The sequence below is a fragment of the Spermophilus citellus genome, assembly GCF_964194105.1.
Source record: "Spermophilus citellus genome assembly, chromosome: 7".
Classification (NCBI taxonomy): domain Eukaryota; kingdom Metazoa; phylum Chordata; class Mammalia; order Rodentia; family Sciuridae; genus Spermophilus; species Spermophilus citellus.
Window position 1 is genome coordinate 37477697 of NC_138188.1, and position 19586 is coordinate 37497282.

Sequence of the window (19586 nt, forward strand, 5' to 3'; positions counted from 1 at the left end):
CAACCAGGGGCCGATTTAGAAATTCCATTTCTCAATACTTCCAGAAATCAGAGACAGGTTCCTTGAAACTCTATTACCTTAGAGGGTGTCTGTTAAAGCCCTTCAGTTGCTGTGTCTATGGTGTGGTGGGCTTGAAGGCATTTCCGGTCCCCACCTCCACATGCAAAGATGTGTTCCCTTACCTCATCCCCAGCCAGGACATTCCCACTGTGGAGGAGAGGGAGCATGTCCAGGCTGGAGGACGAGGTCACCAGGGTCCTTAGGAGCCAGCCGGGCTCCTCATCTCCAGGCACAGGTCACATGTTCACAGGACCAGGGAAGAATGTGGGAGGCCCTTGAGAGTTCCACCCTGCCACAGACATGCAGGTTCCTGAAAAATATGTCAGCAGAGCAAATACTCCCAATATTTTGTTGAGCAAAAAACAGCAGGACATGGGTTTGTGTATACAATCCAATCACGAATGTGTTTCGTATTTTCAAAGCACGTGGAACAAAGCCCAGCAAGTCAGACACCAAACATGGATGGATCAGTTTCTAATTTTGTCTTTAGACTTTTCTGTCTTTCCAAGGATTTTTGCAGTGAACATATGTCACACTCATCATCGGGGTGGGAGTAGTATTTTGGAATGTCCACCTGTTTCAGAACGGACCGTGTCTATTAGGCATCCCCACCCTCATGCAGTACCCCCTGGACTCCCATGGAAGCTTCTAGACCTTTCTGCACATATGCAGATGCTGTGCTCCTTTGGGTCCTCCAGATTGCCCTTGCCACAGGTGCTCATAGCACGCGTTCTGGGGGCCTTCTTCCCTCCCCAGGACCTCTGCTGTGTTGGCGTGACCATGATGGTTCAGGACAGGTTTGTGCACACGGGGACTTGGAATCCATGATTCACACACCATGTAGAGTCGCTGTCCTGGCTGCTTCCCTATTACAGACACTAACTGTCACCTCTCTCTGTAGAAGAAGCAATACTTCTCCACAAGACCATGGTTTTAGGAGGACAGCTCATGGCTTAGGGAAGTCCTCAGTTTTCACGGCCACCCGATTCTGGCTGCACCACTCTATGGGAGTGATGTTGGCCAAGTGAACCTGGACAAGTTTTGAGTGCCAGGTTCCGCCTCTGGAAATGGCAGTAAAATGCAGAAATGAATATGTAGGTCTTGAAAGTTAGAGAAAAAGAACGTGATAAGAACAGTACCTGCCCCAAGGTAGCCTGTCACCTCCCGTCCTGCGAAGCTTGTCACACCCAGTCCACACCATGTATCTCAGGCACAAAATCCTATCCCTGTTCTGAGGCTTTGGCCTCAGCACCCACATATGATACAGCTTTTCTGGGGAATGTATGTCTCTGACACTGAAGTGGCTTCCTGCTTACATAAGTTAGTTAATTTCATCACACCAGAGATCTGGTGATCTGGGACCCATTCCTGTTTTTATCTCTTTATTCCTTATTCTCTTTTCTGCCTGTTGCTTCTGCAAGAAAAGCTCTGAGTATTTCCGAGCTCATTGCCCTTAGGCCTTTCCCTAAATCTTCTCTAAGTAGCTCCCCACTGCAAACCCTGTAGATCCAGGGCCTGCCCCTCTCCCGCCCTCCTGGGGACCCTTGGCCCCTGATTTCTGTCCCTTTTCTCAGGGACATACAATGTCCCATGTCCATGTCTCTAAGCAAACCCAAAGAGATGATCTGATAAGGCCTATTTCTCTCAGGATTTGGCATAAGGTATATGGCATATAGTGAATGCTCAAAAATCTCAGGGAGTTTGGAGGCCCTGCTTTGCTAGTCCTGCCATGAGTCTGTGCCTCCCTTGTTGAGGACATGGCCTCTACTGAGTGTCTCTTAAATATTGTAGGATTGGATTTTTTCCAACATATTTTTAGTGGTGCACTATAGTTGTATATACTGATGGGATTTCTTATTCATTCATGCACACAATACACAACATAACAACATAATTTGGCCAACATCACTTCCCGGTACTTCCTCTCTCCCTCCCCTGCTCCCACTCCTTGGTCTATTTCCTCTACTGATTTCCCTTTGATTTTTTAGGAGATCCACCCCCACTTTTTTTTTCCGTTTTCCTCTCTGGCTTTCACATAAGAGAAAACATACAACGCTTAACCTTCTGAGCGTGACTTATTTCACTTAACATAATGGTCTCTAGTTCCCTTCATTTTCTTGCAAATGACATAATTTTATCTTTCTTTAGGGCTGAATAAAACTCCATTGTGGTGTGTGTGTGTGTGTGTGTATGTATATATATATATATATATATATATATATATATATATATATATATATATATATCACATTTATCTGTTTATCACTTGATGGACACCTAGGCTGGTTCCATAGTTTGGCTGATGTGAATTGTGCTGCTGTAAACATGGGTATGCATGTATCATGTAGTATGACTTTAATTCTTTAGGATAAATACCAGGTAAAGGTATACCTATATCATATGCTGGTTCCATGCCTAGGCTTTTGAGGAACCTCCATGCTTATTTCCACAGTGGTTGCACTAATTTACAATCCCACCAACAGTGTGAAAGTGCTCCTTTGCCTCCACTTCCTCTCCAGCATTTATTTTTACCCGTATTCTTGATGACTGCCATTCTGACTGGTGTGAGATGAAATCCCAGTGTAGGTTGGATTTGCATTTCGCTAATTGCTAGAGATGTTGAGCATTCTTTCATATGTTTGTTGGCCATTTGTATTTCTTCTTTTGAGAAGTGTCTGTTGAATTCATTTGCCCATTTATTAATTGGACTATTTGATATTTTGGGTGTAAAGTTTTTTTGAGTTCTTTATAGATTCTGGATATTAGTCCTTTGTGAGAAGAGTAGCTAGCAAAGATTTTTCTCCTATTCTGTAGATTCTCTCTTCACATTCCTAAATGTTTCCTGTGCTGTGCAGAAGCTTTTTTAATTTGATGCCATGCCATTCATTAACTCTTGGCATTATTGCCTGAGCTTTAGGGGTCCTGTGAGAAAGTCATTTCCTGGCCCTAAAAGCTGGTGTGTCGATCCTACATTTTCTTCTAGGAGTTGCATAGTTTCTGGTCTAATTCCTAGGTCTTTGATCCATTTGGAGTTGATTTTTGAGCAGAGTGAGAGACAAGGGTCTAGTTTCATTCTCTACATATGCATAATCAGTTTTCCAAGCATCATTTGTTTTAAAAGGCTGTCTTTTCTCCAACACATGCTCTTGGCACCTTTGTCAAGAATCAGATGACTGTAGATGTGTGCGTTTGTCTGTGTCTTCTATTCTGTACATTGGTCTATGTGTCTGTTTTTATGCCAGTACCATGCAGTTTTTGTTACTATAGCTCCGGAGTGTAACTTAAAGTCAGGTATTATGATGCTTCCAGAGTTGCTTTTCTTGGCTTTGAATTGCATTGGCTATTCTGGGTCTTCTCTTCTTCAAAATGAAGTTTAGGACTTTTTTTCTAGTTATGTGAAGAATGTCATTGGTATTTTGATGGGGACTGCATTGAATCTCCACATTGCTTTTGGTAGTGTGACCATTTTAACAATATTAATTCTGCCTATCCATGAACATGGGAGGTCTTTCCATCTTCTGAGGTCTTCTTCAATTTCTTTCTTTAACATTTCATGTTTTTTATTATAGGGATCTTTAAGATCCTTGCTTAGATTTATTCCTAGTTTTGGTTTTATTTTGTTTTGCTTTGCTTTGCTTTCTTGAGACTATTGTAAATGGGATTGTTTTCCTGATTTCTTTCTCAGCAGATTCATTTCTGAGATATAGGAAAGCTATTGATTTTTGTATGTTGATTGACTTCGTAGCCTAACTGGCCAGTTGTTTCTTCCTTTAACCCTTCCTTAGCATTCCCTGTATTTATCTTGTTGAAGTAAGCTTCTCTAAGATGATTGGACCCTAGTTTGTGAATTTTCCACTTCTCCTGTCATTTATGTGAGCTGAGGAATCTGAGATATTCCTACTTTTCCCACTTCTGGTTTATTAAGAGAGAGCAAAGCCAGATCTACTACAGCACCAGGACACATTTCAATGTTTTCACTTAACAATGAGAATTGTGTAGTGAAGTCTTCCCCTGCCATCTGCCAGGGCACCTCTCTAATATGACCTTGAGTAACTCATAACCTATCTCCCTTAGGACATTGCCCAAATCCTCTCTACCTAGCTTCCTGATTAAAACAAAACAAAACAAAAAACAAACAAACAAACAAAAAAAAAAACACCTGCACACAGTGCCCTCTCCCAGCTCTGCAGTCTCAACAGAGGCTATTCTCCAGTGGGAAGGATGAACCCATGACTGAACTTTGAACCTGTTAACTCCATCTCGGACCTTTTGGGAAAGTGTGCTCCAGGCGGCCAGTGACCTTGGTATTGGCTCTTGGCAACCACAGAAGGCTCCAGATCCCTCCCTTCTGGGACACTGATCTATCAGTGTCAACTCAGGAGCCAGACAGAATGAGCTCAGGCTTCAAGGCAGAGGGCCTCAGGTCTCCAGGCCAGTTTGACTCCATGTGAAGTGCTGGGTAGATGCACACTGCCAACTCAGCAAGGGTCACTCAGTCCTAAGGAATAAGATGTGGGTGTAGGCCAGCAGCATTGCCGGCACCAGGACACTCTCTGTATATGATCCCAACCCCTACGAATGCTCTGCAGTGCCGTCGGGCACACCCTTTCCACTCGCAAGAATCAATGTGTGGTGTTTCTGGAGGCTTCTATGTCTCCTTTGGGACAGACTACCTAGTTAATTCTAGCAAGCACATTTCAAAGTGAAGGAGTGCAATTCCAAAGCATTGTGCGAGGCATTAAAATCAGATTAGTTGGCCTTTCCCAAGAGAACTGGTGAATTTTTCAAAACCACCCCTGCTCATTTCTCAGCCAGCTGGAGTGCTGTGTGTTCCGTGTTGACAGAAACCTCTCATCACGCGATGCCAAATTATTAAACAATGTTTAACATTTCAGAAGCGCAGTCTTCACTCCGGTTTTATGCAAAACCATCTAGTGTTCTCAGAAAACTGACGTTCACTGACACGTTAGAATCCCTCCTGCCCTCCCCCATCCCACCCACCCTCCCCCATCCCTCTGCCGCCCTTAAGGGCAGCTGCACTGTAGATTCAAGGGCAAGTTCTCCAGTAAGAGTCCTTTCCTAATGGACTGACCTGAAGCCTCCGCGGGGCAGGTGAGTTGAGTCCTGATTCAGCATCTTATTAGCCCCGCCATCTTGGAGCCATGGTTTCATTCACTACCCATTCATTCATTTGTTTGTTGGACAAATATTTACTGAGCACCTGCTGTGTGCTTGGCTCCCTTTTATCTGGTCCCTGCTCTCAAAGAACTTACAGTCAGGAGGGAGGGTCAGACATTAAGCAGGGGGTTCAATAACTAATGATTTGAATTACTATCTTGACAAGTGAGACAAATAGAAGCATGGACTAGGGGTCCTGGCCCACCTGGGATCTCAGAGAAAGTTTGAGAAACTGAGGGTTGAGTAGGGGGAGGGACAGGAAGGCATGAATACACCTGGGACTGGCCTGAGGTGGCCAGATGCTGGGAAGACATCTGGTGCACCTGCCGAGCCCAGCCCAGAAGGGGCCCCAGGTGAGGCAGCTAGATGAGACAGGCCTGGCCAGCACCCATCAGCACAGGGACGGCCCTGGACAGTAGATTCTGGGGCTTTCTGACAGTAGCAGAGGGAGAGAAAGACACCAGGAGTCTGAAGAGGACAAGGTGGCAGGTGCCCCAGAGGGTTCTGGGAGAGGAGGAGTGGAGGTCACTCTTACAATGACCTACCTCACAGTACCACGGAGGGCTGGTTCTGTTCCAAACAGGTCACTGGTGGTGACACAGCAAGCAGGTCAGGAGGGAGGGCCAAGGGATTCCAGCAGACCTGTGGGGTACACCAGGGTCCCTTGGTGACCAGGGCAGTTGGGCAAGAGCCTCAGTTGTGGCTAAAGAGCCAGGCAGCCCCAAGGGCCACCTCCAGATGCCTTAGCAGTGGCTGAGTCTTTCCTGAGCCTTCTCCTTCCCTGTGCTGTGGAGCCTCAGAGTCCTGAACGTGTATCTCCTGCCTTGGTGCTGGGCCCTGCCCTCCTTTTCTCAGGTCAGGGTTCTGCCCTCTCCCTCCTCCCCGTGCTGGACATACAAACACAGTCCCAATGCTCGCAGGACAGAAGCCTGTGAGATTGTCTGGGTGGCATTTCTCACTGTTGCTGTGTGTTGCCTGGTCATCCTGTGGGGGCCCTGTCTGCCCAGTCCTCTCTACATCACCCCCAGGGGAGGTCTGGTCCTGAGCTTCAAGTCTTCCTTTTCTCCCTCGCCTGCTCCTGCCTCTTATTGTAATTAGGTCCCCTTCCCTTAATGCCACTGCTGCAGAAGTTCATCTTTGAACATCTGTCCCCTGGGCTCCTGACGCAATCTACAACTTTTCTCCCTGTCTTCTGCCTGGTCCCATCTCACCTATACTCAGTGCAGTAGCCAGAGAAGTATTTAGGAACCATCAGTCTGGCTGGTCATTCTAAAGCCTTCAGTGGACACTGGGGCTGGTCCTCGGGCCCTGCTCATCTCCCAGCCCAGCCCCCAACTCTCCCCGGAAGCTTCCCTACAACCTGGTCTCTCACTTGATTCCATTTTCCCAGTCCTCCTCAGCCTTCTCCTTTCTGAAAAGTCCCGTAAATTTCCTGCTCACCAGGCCTACAGGTCCTTTGAAGCTAGTTTCACTCTCCGGCCACCTCTCTGAGGACTCAACTGGCATCTGCAGACAGTTGGAAAATCTTTTCTGCAGAGTCCTCTGCTCACCTCTGTGATTGCCTGACTTGCTAATTGGGTGGTCCCTTAACAGGTCTCTCTCCCTCGTTAGACCTCCGCTAGGATTCTTTTCCCTAGACTTTCCTGGTTTGTTCTAATCGGATCCCTCCCATTCCTCTCTCTACCACCCCATCCCATTCAATGTGAAATAGATCTAATACAAGAAAAGTGCTTAGAACCACGCCTGGTACAGAGCAAGTGATAAATAAATATTGACTGTCACTAGCCACTGTCTTACATATTAATACTTTCTAACTTTCATTCATTTCCTTATTCATGAGCTCAATGAATATTGGCTGTGCACCGAATACAAAACAGTCCTCTGTGTTAGGTGCTTTGGATTCAAGAAAAAAAAAAAAAAAAAGGATGTTGGCTCTGCCTTCCTGGAGATTCCAGATTGGAGTAGCAGGCTCTGCAAAGGTCCTGTGGGGCACACGCAGCATGGCTGGTCAGAGACTGGAGCCAGGCCAGTGCTGCAGAATAGAGGGAGGAGGGAATAGATCAGCAAATGTGGCCAGGAGTCAATGGAATCTTTATTTTAAAGTAGTATGAAGCTGTCCACTCCAGGCTAATATCACCAGATCTGCCCAGCCCCAGAGAGGAAATATAAAAAACACCTAATAAATGTTGTTTGAATGAAGAGATACCAGCTGGGTGTGTCAATTAATAAATAACAACCACAGCAACACTGAGATCTATGAATACGACATTTAAGGCGCTATTCTAAGGGTTTCATTTGTGATAAACCCCATAATCCGAATGACAACCCAGGGAGGTGAGTGCTAATTGAATTATCCTCATTCTCTGGAAGAGGAAAGTGAGACCCAGGGAGGCAGGACACTCGCCCATCACCCCCATGGTGAGTGTGGCCAGGATTTCCACCCTGGCACCCAGCCCCAAGCCCTGGGCTCTGGGTAGAGAGAGGGATGCGCCCAGGAACAAACTTTTGCAAAGGAACCTCTAGGAAATGAGTTTCCTTGTCTCCAGAGGCATCGCTAATTATGCAGATTGTTCCAGTTCCTTCTCTACATGTGTGGCGTCAGTCAGTGTTGTTCCATTCTCATTAGAGTCACCTAATTAGAGGTAATCCAATTAGCTGGGTTCTGCAGCCTCTGGCTCCTCCCGCCTGGCAGCGCTTTCCCGTGTACAGTGACTGTCTCCCCCTATGCTTGGAAGCAATGCAGATGTTAATTTTCACTGAGAGGACCAAGAGTTCCATGGGTCTCCCCCAGGAAGAGCTGGGTTCTCCTCTAGGTCTCCTCCAGGTGGCTGGTGGCCATTCAATCTGTGCTAGTGTTGCTATCAAGCAATTGGTTTCAGATCTGTAGGTGGGCTTCACATTACAAGTCAGAATCCCCAATGCACAACACAAGCTTCTCCCTCCCTCTTGGAATGCATCGTACACAGCACAACCAACCTTCCCCGGCACCTGACCTTGACCCACGCCACCATCAGTGCATTTTTTTTTCCTCTTTATTTTTTCTTTCTGGAGTCCTCCCACGACTGCCCAGGAAATAAGCAAGCTGTCTTGACAGCTGAGGTTATCACTTCCAGTTTTACAACTCTTTCCGGAAAGTCTGAATTGTGAGCTCCTCTGAAGTAATCGCTCTGCATTAGAACCTGCCAGAACAGTCTAATAATGAGAGATAGGCAAGCTGGACACCTCAGGGTCCCTCCTGTCTTCTTGTTAGCATCCTGGGAGTCAGGATAAGCTGGCATGCTGTGGTCAACAGTGAGGTGAGCTCTGTAAAAACCACTATGAAAGGGGAATTAATTGGGGTCAAGGAAAAACATGGGGAGGTTTAGGGGAAGACAATTTGGTTTTAGAGGCTGGCTGAGGACAAGAGACAGAAATTTGCATTTGTTTTGAAAATTGAGAAGGGACCCTATGGAGAGCCTAAGATGCTGTTGACAATTGGATTATTCTTTAGTTTAGCTCCCAAGGTCTCTGCCCTAATCCTGGGCAATTCCTATTTTGCATTTCTGGTGCATTTGTTAATTCTTTTTGAACATAAAGGAAACACTTTAAAGCAGCAATGCAAGGATCCTTGGTGGGGAAAAGATTGAGGCAATTATGTGCCACACTGTAGCATTGTGGTCCTAGATGGTAGGACAGTAAAGATGGATAAATTAGGCACCACCTACAAAACCCCCAAAACTCCAACTCCAGCAGAAAAGCCAGAAAAACTATAACTAACAGTTACAGGACCCTCTGCACCCCAGGTGCCCCATATTTCATGATGCTTAATCTTCCTGAAAAACCTTGCAAATTAAGGACTTCAGCCCCTTTTCTAGGTAAGAAAACTGAGGCTGTGGCAGGCCAGAGTGACAGGGCAAGGGTTTTCTGACTCCAAAGTCTGTTGCTCTTTCCACTCCCCACATAGCTTCCAGGCCCTGGCAGGGATCCAAAAGGGTTCTTCTCCTCCTTCCTATCTGGGGAACGACTTCACAAAAGGCTCCACAGACGCGATGGCAGTCCAGTGGAGCACCACAGACGCGATGGCAGTCCAGTGGAGCACGGCGTCCTATTGAATTATATGACCAATTACTGCTGAGTGAGGGGAGAGCAGAGGAGGCCCAAGAGTGCCTGGAGGAGGTGGCAGCTGCGGCCAGCGCTCTGGAAGGAGCACAGATGGGTTCTAAAGTTGTAGCAAAGGGGCATCATGATTCCAGGAGTGAGGTGACGCCGAGATTGACAGCGAAGCTTTTACAGCTTTCAAGTGCATCTGTATCCGCTCCGCAGAAGCTATTTCTAGACTCGCGAAGTGAAGTGTGCCACTGGTAAAAAGTCTAGACAACATAATGGCTTTGTGACACAAAGCACAGAGCGCCCGTCTCCAATCCACAGCCCTATGCCTGCCCGTTGCTTCCCCTGACGTTGGTTCTCAGGCCTTGGAGGAGGTGACAGCTGTCAGTTGGAGAAGGTTGGGGGCTGATCAAAGTGCAAAGGAGAGTAGGGTCCACCTTGCCCTTTTACCCACCCACTTGGCCATGGGGCCAAGGGAGCAGAACAGGTGGACAGGTGGTTCAAGGAAAGGGTGTGCTTTGGGCCACTGGGATACCTGGCTGCACTGGAATACCACCTGCCCAAGGGTGCTACCTGGAGGGTGCACCTGGGCAGGTGGTTCCTTGATGTTTCCCACCTACCCCTGCGTCATGGACTCTCACAACAATCCTGTGAGGTTCCTTTTAATTTTTTTCTTCATTTTCTATTTGAGAAATTAACTAGCCAACCTCTTAGGAAAGAAGTGGGTAACGATGAAGTCTCAAAAATTTTATTCAAAGCCTCATGCTCTTTAGCATCCATGGGAAACCCCAGGTTCCCTGGTGTTCAGGCCCCCTTCCCCAGTGCCCTGGAGATGCTCCTGTGATCCTGGTTTTAAGACCAAGGTCCCTGGCCTACGGAAGATGTCAGGTTACCCCTTGGAACAAACGCAAAGCCACGTTTGCGTTTGGTGTTTTCCGAGCCTCCTGCTCGTCCCACCCTGAGACTCCTGGATAAGAGTTGCTCATTGTCAAGGCCTCTCCCCCTGGGCCACCTCATAGGACTGCTCCCTGCCACCCTTGTGACTCTATGCAGTATCAACAAATGTGTTTTGATGAAACAGGTCAACATTAAAACATAAAATTGAACAAACAAAGAAAGGGACTTTTGCATAAGAATGTCAGAATCTCAAGGAACTGGGGCAGAGCCATCATGAAGCCTCCCCCCTGGCCAGAGCTCCCTCTCCCCACCCATGTCCTTTGCTCCAGGCCCACTTGGCACTGTGCCCCTAGCCCAGCCCCAGGGGCACTGGAGGCACCATCTCCCTCTCCCTGAAGGAAGCCAGTCTGTGCTCCTCGGGTCCGGGGGTCCAGGTCCCTGTCCATTCACAGCCGTCTCTGGCACTTCATCAGAGAGAGCCAGCCCCGAGGGAGCCCAGGGCTGAAGTAAGCCTCTGTGACCTCAGCTAGATGACAGCGTTAGATCACTCTCCAGCCTCTGCCAAGGAAATTATCAGGATGGCCTGAAAGTTGTCCATGCTTGCTGGCAAGGGCCGGGACAAGTCGGGCGGAAGCACAGTGGTGCTGAGAAGGGCAGGAAGAGGACCAGGGTATGTCCCCCACCGGCGTTCCTGGAGTCCATCCCCAGAACTGCACCCACCAGAAGCAAAAGCGGTGGATCCATCCTGCACGCGGGAAACGACAGGAAACTCTTGGCATAGACTCTTCCAGAAACCCAGCTCTGCACAGCACCTGGGATCTCCCAGCCAATCACGAATCCTGCGATGAAGAAAGGCGTATGGAGAAAGGGGGTTGCTTAGAAGACATCATGTCAGGCCTAATTAATGACTCCAGGGCAACCAACCGGGCTCCTCTGATTGAAAGCCTCACAGGCCAATCCTTGTTAATTGGATTTGACTGTATTTGCTATTTTAATTAGTAAGCAAATTATGAAAATGTTTATTTGTTCATGTGGATACGATTATCCTCACACTGCTGGGGCCTTTTGCCCTACCATATGTGCCCTGTGTGAGACCCTCCGTGGCCTCTCACTCAGGTTATGAAACTGATTTGCAATGAACAAAGGGAGATCACAGATTCAAGTGTCCCCAGGAGGCACCCCTGAGTGGCTTTTTCCTTGAGTATAGGGGCTTCCCCTATCGATATCCCATCCGGTGCCTTTGCTGAGTAAAATCCCTAAGCTGTGATGGTGTCTTTTAGCAAGATCAGATCCCACCTCTTACCCACCTCTTATAGTGCTGGAGCATGCTCATAGAAGTCCAAGGTCAGGGGTAGAGGGCTGGGAGATAGAAAACAGTGTGTCCGGCCATTGCCTGCAAGATGATTTGTTATATGAGGGCATGGGCAGGGGAGGCGGGGGAGGCAGGGTGCTCGGTATCAGGAGGGGCTTCCAGAGAGGACACCTGTGTCCAGGTTCTGGTCCTGGGGAAACGAGAAATCTTTAGACTCACCTAGTAAACACTGGCTGAGTGCCAACTGTGTACAGGCTCTGTGTTAAGTGCCAAGACTGTGGAAATAAATGAAACCCAACCACATTCTCCAAAGCCCAGCTGGGGGGACAGATCAACCTCTAATGACCATCAGGTATGTGCAGTGACCTGAAGGAAGCTGCCACACACAAGGTAGCACAAGAGGTGGGATCCTGCTCTGTCAGAGATCCTTGAGGGAGGAACCCCCAATCTCAGGTCCTGAGGGAGAACCAAGGTCCTATCAGTTCCAACGATGTCAGCTATTTGAGTTTGAGGAAGCCTCCATTTATTTCAGAGAATTGTGGTCACCAGCTCGTCTGCGACAACATTCCCCCCTTTTGCCTGGGGCTCCTCTTCAGGCCACACCATCTTCTCAGTCTCTCTTGGTGTCTATGTCACTTGTTCTGCCTCTCAGATGCCCAGCATTTTAATCAAAAGCTAATTCTATCAGGACGTTAGCTCCTGAAGGCCAGGGACAGTGTCTCCGGTCCCTCAGATCAGTGCAGGTCACAAACAAGTGCTCAGCACACATCGGTGGGTGGGCATGATCGACAGGGGCTCTCCCCTTTCCTGGAGCGGTGGTGATGTGTGATCAGAAGCCGTAATTGCCTTGGAAGCGAATGATATTCTGATCTGTCACTGTGTTTGTGAAGTTAATATTTCATTTCCCATAGTTAGTGGAGGCATTGCTAAATTGTTATATCACTCAGCTTCTAAAGAGACACCTCACGTTAATAATATCATCAAACCACTCCAAGTTTTAAACTCACGGGGAATGCAAAAAAAGCCTTCTGTGAAGGAAGGCAGGGTAGACTGTCAGGATGCTGATGGGAAAATTGTCTCACGTAAGAGATGATTCCGGGAAGTCTAGAAAATAAATCCTTGGTGTTAGACAGAGTCATAATAGAGGGAATTATTAAAGGTATTTCCATTTGAGGGTTTCTGTGAATTCCCTGATTAGTGAATCCTGTGGGAACAACGATTCTTTATAATAAAGCTTTACTTCAAAATAATCTAGCAAAGAAAACAATCCCATGGATACCAAAGAAGTGTCAGGTAGACCAGATGGCACCATTAAAAAAATAGTGTTTGTTTGTTTGTTTGTTTGTGCCAGGAATTGAACCCAGGAGTGCTTAACCACTGAGCCATATCCCCGCCCTTTTTATGTTTTATTTTGAGACAGAGTCTCGCCAAGTCACTTAGGGCCTCACTAAGTTGCCGAGGCTGGCTTTGAACTCACGATCCTCCTCTCTCGGTCTCCTGAGTCACTGGGATTACAGGCATTCACCACTGCACCCAGCTATAAACAGGGTTTTGCTTCTTGCATTCTACTTTGTTTGAAAGTGCAAGTGGTAGAAGTCCTGGGGACAGCAAGTTGTGTCACGTGGTCAGAAGTCACAGCTCTCTGTGCAACTTCAGCTACAATGACCAGGGAAGGAGGTGGTGAGGTTTAGAGGACAGATACTCCTGCTAGCAGCCTCCCAGCCATGTCCGTCTCCCCCTAGGAGATCACTGACTCAGTTCCAGTCCATGTAGAGGAGGTGTCTTCTGGAAAAGGCTATACTGCCCAGCGGCCACAGGTCCCCAATTCCAGTATCAGACCTGGCAGTGACCAGATGTGCCAAGAGTCACCAACCTCCTCAGACTTGGTGCTCCTCACATGCAAAGCAGAAAATGTCTTTGTTCAGTACTATTTAGGCTCAAATGAGAGTGTATATGAAAAATCTTGGGAACATTTATCTTCAAATACTGTAAGGGGTTGCTACTGTTTCTGAGTCAATGTATAATTGTTAGACAAAGGAGTCAAGGTTGAAATTCATATTAAAGATGCAACTGTGTCCTCCCTCACATGTAGCTGCTACTTCTGTGTAGTAGCTCCTTGGAAAGACTCTCCGCACGTCTTTTGGTTTTGTAACTCTTATGATAGAAGCTTCTAAAGACTGCACCGCTGTTGGTTTTGACAGGATGGGATATGGATTGCTGCTACATGGAAGTTAGGAGCAGCGTGGGCAGATGAGCAGGCTATGTGTCCTGTCTGTAGTGCCCTCCAGAGCTGTGCCACTCGTTCATCACCTTGTGACCAGGTATACTGCAGGGCACCTCCATGTGGGGAGTAGCTATTACTATTCCCATCTTAGAAGAAGACCACCAGGTATAGAGAAATTAGGTGACCTGTCCAAAGTAGCCTTCATTGTAAGGGAGGACACCACAAGGCCTGGCCCCAGAGACCGTGATCTTAACACCAGCCCTGCACCAACTCTGGGGCAGTCCCCCAGGAATGGGGTCACCCTGGTAGTCATGAAGACATGGGTGCTGGCTCGGATCCCCCCTGGCCCCCAGGGCTTGGTGCCGGCCCTGGTTTCTTGTTGTGCACGTCAAAGAGGCCAGCTCCCAAGGCCTTGAAAGATTTGTGGTGTCTGTTTTCATATTCAGCCTATAACAGTCATGTGGGAACGTCCTGACCTGCTTGGGTCTGATAAGGTTCCTGGTTGAAGGCTTAGTATGAGTCGACAAGGACCACCTGCCCCCCTCCGTCCTTGCTTCCGCCTACCAGTAACTTTCCATTCTGTCTGAAAGAAATATATAAGTATGAGCTGAGATAATAAAGTCAGACTCTCCCTGGATGAAGAACCTTGGTGTCCTGTGAATTCTTTTAACCCCGACGTCTCCCGCCGGACTCGGTCCTTTTCGCCGGACGCGGCACATGGGGTCCAGTGACCAGCCAAGGAGCCATGAACCCTGGAAAAAGCTAAGGGATGAATTTCAAGGGTTTTGAAGACAAGAGAGGGACAACAGAGACAAGGCAGAAGGCTCAGGAGCTGGGTTTTCAAAGAAAAGATGGTGGCTGGAGGCTGGGCTTAGGCAGAGGTCTGCTCTGAGAACCTAGCGAAAGCAGATCCCCGGGGCTGGAGATGTGGCTCAAGCGGTAGCGCGCTCGCCTGGGATGCGTGCGGCCCGGGTTCGATCCTCAGCACCACATACCAACAAAAAAAATAAATATTAAAAAATTCTCTCTCTGTCTCTCTCTCTCTCTCTCTCTCTCTAAAAAAAAAAAAAAAAAAAAAAAAAAAAGCAGATCCCCCGTAGAAGAGTCTATTCCTGAGAGATTATCAGGATCCCCTCAGATCTCAGGTGGTGACTTGGTATTAGTGATTAATTGTGAAAACTTTGCTTCTGTGGAAAGGGAATTTTTCTCTGTTGAATAGCAGACCTTGGCATGAATGTGTCTCGGTGCTGGAGTTCAGGGGACCTACTGTAATCAAGAAAGGACCCAGGAACCCAAAGTCTCTCTCAGAGCTCTCAGGCCCTTGGGTCTATCTTTTAATAAACACATACTTAGTGCCTACTCTGTACTTGTCTTGCCTTAAACGTTGAGGAGGAATCTTAGAAAGAGTAGAAGATACAAACTTTAAAATAATTTCTAAGAGCAGTGCATTCAACAAAACAGCCTGTGTGAGTTCATGGGGGACGATGTTGGTTTCATGTATTCTGCTTCCCTACAAGGAAGACGAATTGGGAAATTTCTGTATATTATTTTAAGAGCCTATATGTCAGAGCAATTAAGAGTTTGGACTTAGGAGTTAAATTATCCTTGGATTTTACACTGTTTACTAACTATATTACCTTGGGCAAGTTAATTAGTCTCTTAAGCCTGTTTCTTCATCAGTAAAATGAGGATAATAATAGTCTTAGATCAATTAGGATTTTTTCCGAGTCTAAGAGTGATTCCAACTTACCCTGAAGTAAATGACTTGCTTCACACCACAAGATGCTCAGAGGCAGGTGGGCAGACCAAGGAGCTCTGTGCCAGCACCAGGGACCCTGTTCCTTTTCCCTCTGCTCTTGTTCTCAGCGCAGGTACATGCAAACGGAAGTGGCCCTGAGGTCACAAGGGGACCGCCAGTGACACTTGAGTCCATGTGCCTCTATTCTTCTCAGCACAAGGGAGTGATAGAATCAACTCCCCAAAGACAACACAGGTGTCCCTGCCCTTAGTCCATCTGGGTCCTGGTCGCGAATCTCCTCCCACCCGAGTGACGGTGGCCAGGGGAATGGCTGGCACTACTTACTTCTTCAGTAACTATGCTGTCCCTGTGGGGTTCGGGATGGGTGGGTTGTAGAACAAATTAGGAGATAATTGGGAAGTGAGAGAGGAAGCAGGTACTGGGAAGAAAGCCAGTGACAGCATCCTCCACACATGCCAAGGGAACATTTTGTCACCAACAGAGAGGTGACACCCTCCAAGTCCCCAGCACGTGCCCGAGCATGGTTGTAGATCACTCTAATAATAAGCAAAGGTACAAGCCCTTCTAGGAATTTCTATCCGTCTCTGTTTCATATAATCATCGCTCTGCTCTTTGGAAAAGTGCCCCAAGCTAGCATTCTGCTGACACTTTGGAGAAGTGGCAACTCGGTCACCTCAGAGAAAGGGCAGCTCTCAGAACTGCAAACTCTTCTCTGCTACTTTATGGCTTTTCTATTTTATCTCGAGTTCAATCCCAACAGCCTCTGTACACTGCGTTCAGTGTCCTAAACAAATGTCCTTGTCCCACTGCGAGATGCATCCGCCTGTGAAGTGTCATCGTGGAGGGTGAAGTGTGCTCAGGTCTGACTGCAGGCAGCCATGCATGGCGCCTTTTCTTGGCTCAGCTGCTCTGACAGCTCTCCGGCAAGGATCCCTTCAGGATCCATGTATGCCAGCATGAGCCCCAAGGACCCCCAAACTCCCAGCAGAGGAGGCCTGTGGCCAGGGCAGCTGCCCACCTGGAGGTACCACAGACTCTGGGCACTGGAGTCCTTACCAGGGTTCACCCCCATTTGCAGTTTCCAGGTAGGGAACCAGGAAACTGTGTAAGGGAGAAGGCAAGCAGGAGGCTCATGGGGTTCCCCAGCCCACACCATCCCTGGAAGTTATGGGATTACTCTCCATGAGCAGAGTTCTGGGAGATATATTTTTCCATTCCTGCTATATGAATGTCCAATACTGATGGATGGTCCAGTGCCCTCCCGGCTCGCAACTTCCCTGGGAGTCCGGGTTCCCAGGTAAAGAGGGCCATGACATTGCAGACTTGTCTAGTTCAGGAGTAGCATTTGCAGCAGAGTGGCCTCTTCCTATTCCCCTTCCTGCTGCTGTCACAGAATACCTGAGACAGGGAAAGTTATAAACAAGGGAAGTTGATTGGGTTCATGGTTCTTCAAGCTGGGAAGTCCAAGATTGAGGAGCCATCTTGTGAGGAATCACAGGGCAAAAGGCACCATCCACATGTGTGCAAGACAGAAGGAGCTGGGCCCCCATTCTGTAACTAACCCATGGCCTTAAGCCACTCAAGAAGTGGTACCCCTATGTTCTCGTTGCCTTTTAAATGTCCCACCTCTCAGTCCACCCTGTTACCATGGTGAGTTCCAACAAGAGTTTTGGGGGGACATTCAGATCTTACTGGACCCCAAATAATGTCTAGCTTTAGGGCAGATGGAGGGACCTCTCTGTTACATTCTGTGGCCCCATCTCTGCAGACCCCAGACCTTCAGAGGAAAGGATGCCCTAGGACCATTCTTGGGGCCGAGCGTTAGTCACAGCTAAGTTCCAGAAAAGACGTTTTTCTGTGAAAGGAACAAGATGGAGGGAGAAGAAGAGGTGTCGCCCAGCCTGGGTCACACTGCGCTGGTCCCCATCAGGATGCCTCGCCCAGAATTGGAGGTGACCAGGCAGCAACATCCCAACCTGAACCCTCAGCGGGGACCAACCGTGAATGTCCTATGAGCTGTTTCAGAGTCACTGGATCAATACATGCCAAGCCCCTATCCCCCTAGCACGAATGTGATACATTTCCATTTAAAGAGCTCGGAGTCCAGTGGAGGAGACAGGAGGGGTCACAGCCAGGTGTGATGCAAAGTGAGGTGCCAAGTGGGGACTTGTGAGATTGGAGTACAGAGGAGGAGTCCCAACCCATGCCTGGGGAAGTTGTGGTCGGGGAAATGCGTAGCACAGATGGCGATGAACTGAGTCTTTCAAACTGAGCCCTTTGTGATTGTTTCTTGTCAAACCTTAAAAATACATTAGCAAAAAGATTTCCCCAAATGCAGCTTGTGAAGGAGATGGAGGGTGTAAAAGAGGAGGGATGGTATATCTCAGACTCACACATCCATCAGGATGCTATCACTCACGGAATCCCTGAGACCTGGTTGTGAAGCCTCCCAGGGATTTCTGAGTTCCAAAGTTCTAATGGAATCAGTGAATCAAAAAATAAATTCCCTGTTTGCAAAACAGCATCCCCGCCATGCAAAATCTTGTTTCCCTAAGCAGAAGCTTCTCACCCCTCTGAAAACCATGTACATTATCGGAACTAAAATCTAAGGGAGAAATAAAAAGCGCATCTCATGCTGGGTTGATTTTCTCTAATGATCTGATCCATGCCCCCTTTTTGGGTGGGAAGTTATTACAGCCATAAATATTTGTAATTCTCTTCGTTGATGTATTATATTTGTTAACAGCGCCACGGGGGTAGATGCTGCACTTGAGAAAATAAGAACATTGAATAGTGGCTACTAAAGAGAGAAAGCCAAGAAGGAGCCGGGCTTTTTCCCACAGTGGGTGGGGCTTGTTCCCCTCAGTGGGCGGGGCTTGTCTCCCCCGCAGTGGGCTTCCTGGGTTCCCACGGGCTGTAGAGGAGGAAGTTCTGATCACTGGTCATGGAACCTGGGTTCTACTTCAGCCTCAAAGATCATATTCTTGGTACCCTCCACTTCTCTACTCAACCAGGCTCTAGACCCACAAACATGGATCCAAATCCCAGTTCTGTGATTTTGGGGTAAGTCGAATCACTTGTCTGATGTTCAGTCTTTTCATTTGTTTAATGAGGGGAATTACTGTTCAATTAAAAATGAAATTTTAATAGACTTCATAAATGGTAGCCACTATTATGATATGTGTTGGTTTTACTTTATCAGTTAAAATACTTTCTGCTGCAATTAACAAAAAAAAATCTGACTCAAGTAGAAGAAACAACCAAGGTGATATATATATATATATATATATATATATATATATATATATATATATATAGGTTTTTTTTTTTATTTAGTAAGAAGTCTGACGGGAGGACAGCATCAGGAATCAGGATGAGTTGAATCAGCAGCTCAGTCACATCCCAAGAATCTAGGTCCCTGTGTCGATATCTGTCCTAAGATTAATCCTTTGCTTTGGTTCCTGAAATGGCTGCAATACTTCCTCCCATCACAGCCTCACCCAACAATGTTCAAAGGCCATGCCCAGAAGCAGATTTCTCATGATGTAAATAGACAAAGAACTTATCTCAAAGATGAGTAAACCTGTGAGGGGAAGTCCCATAAAATCATCTCCCACACTTCTTCAAATAAAGCTCAAGAGTGTGGACATGGGACTATACTGCCATGTCTCTTCAAACCATTGAAAAAGAACTAGGCGCACACTAGGCCTACACTAAAGTATCACTATGAACCAAAGCAGTTGATGGCAAGCTCAGTTATTAAAAAATTGTCATGCTTAGCAATATTTATTCTTTATGTAGATAGCTATGCACTGTAGTGTAATTTCTAAAAGAAAGAAAAGGAGGTAGCTTAATTGTTTAATAATGGAAGAATGGCTGAATAATCAATGGCACCCTCTTCAACTTCTACAGTATTAAAAATAACTTTAAGTGTCTTGTAAAACTGTTACTGTGTAATACTCGGTGGGTAATAGGATAGATGCAGATATGACACATTATTTCCACCAAGGAAAGCAAATATATGAACAAAATAAAATCATGGGTAAAGTGAAAATCTGCCCAAAGGAAAG

General features: G+C 47.2%; 1 protein-coding gene across 1 annotated transcript in view; it reads left to right on the top strand.

The window, feature by feature from the left end:
- Positions 1-19586, top strand: part of CLSTN2 (calsyntenin 2) — a 573838-nt gene that overhangs the window by 349284 nt on the left and 204968 nt on the right. The window lies entirely within an intron of this gene.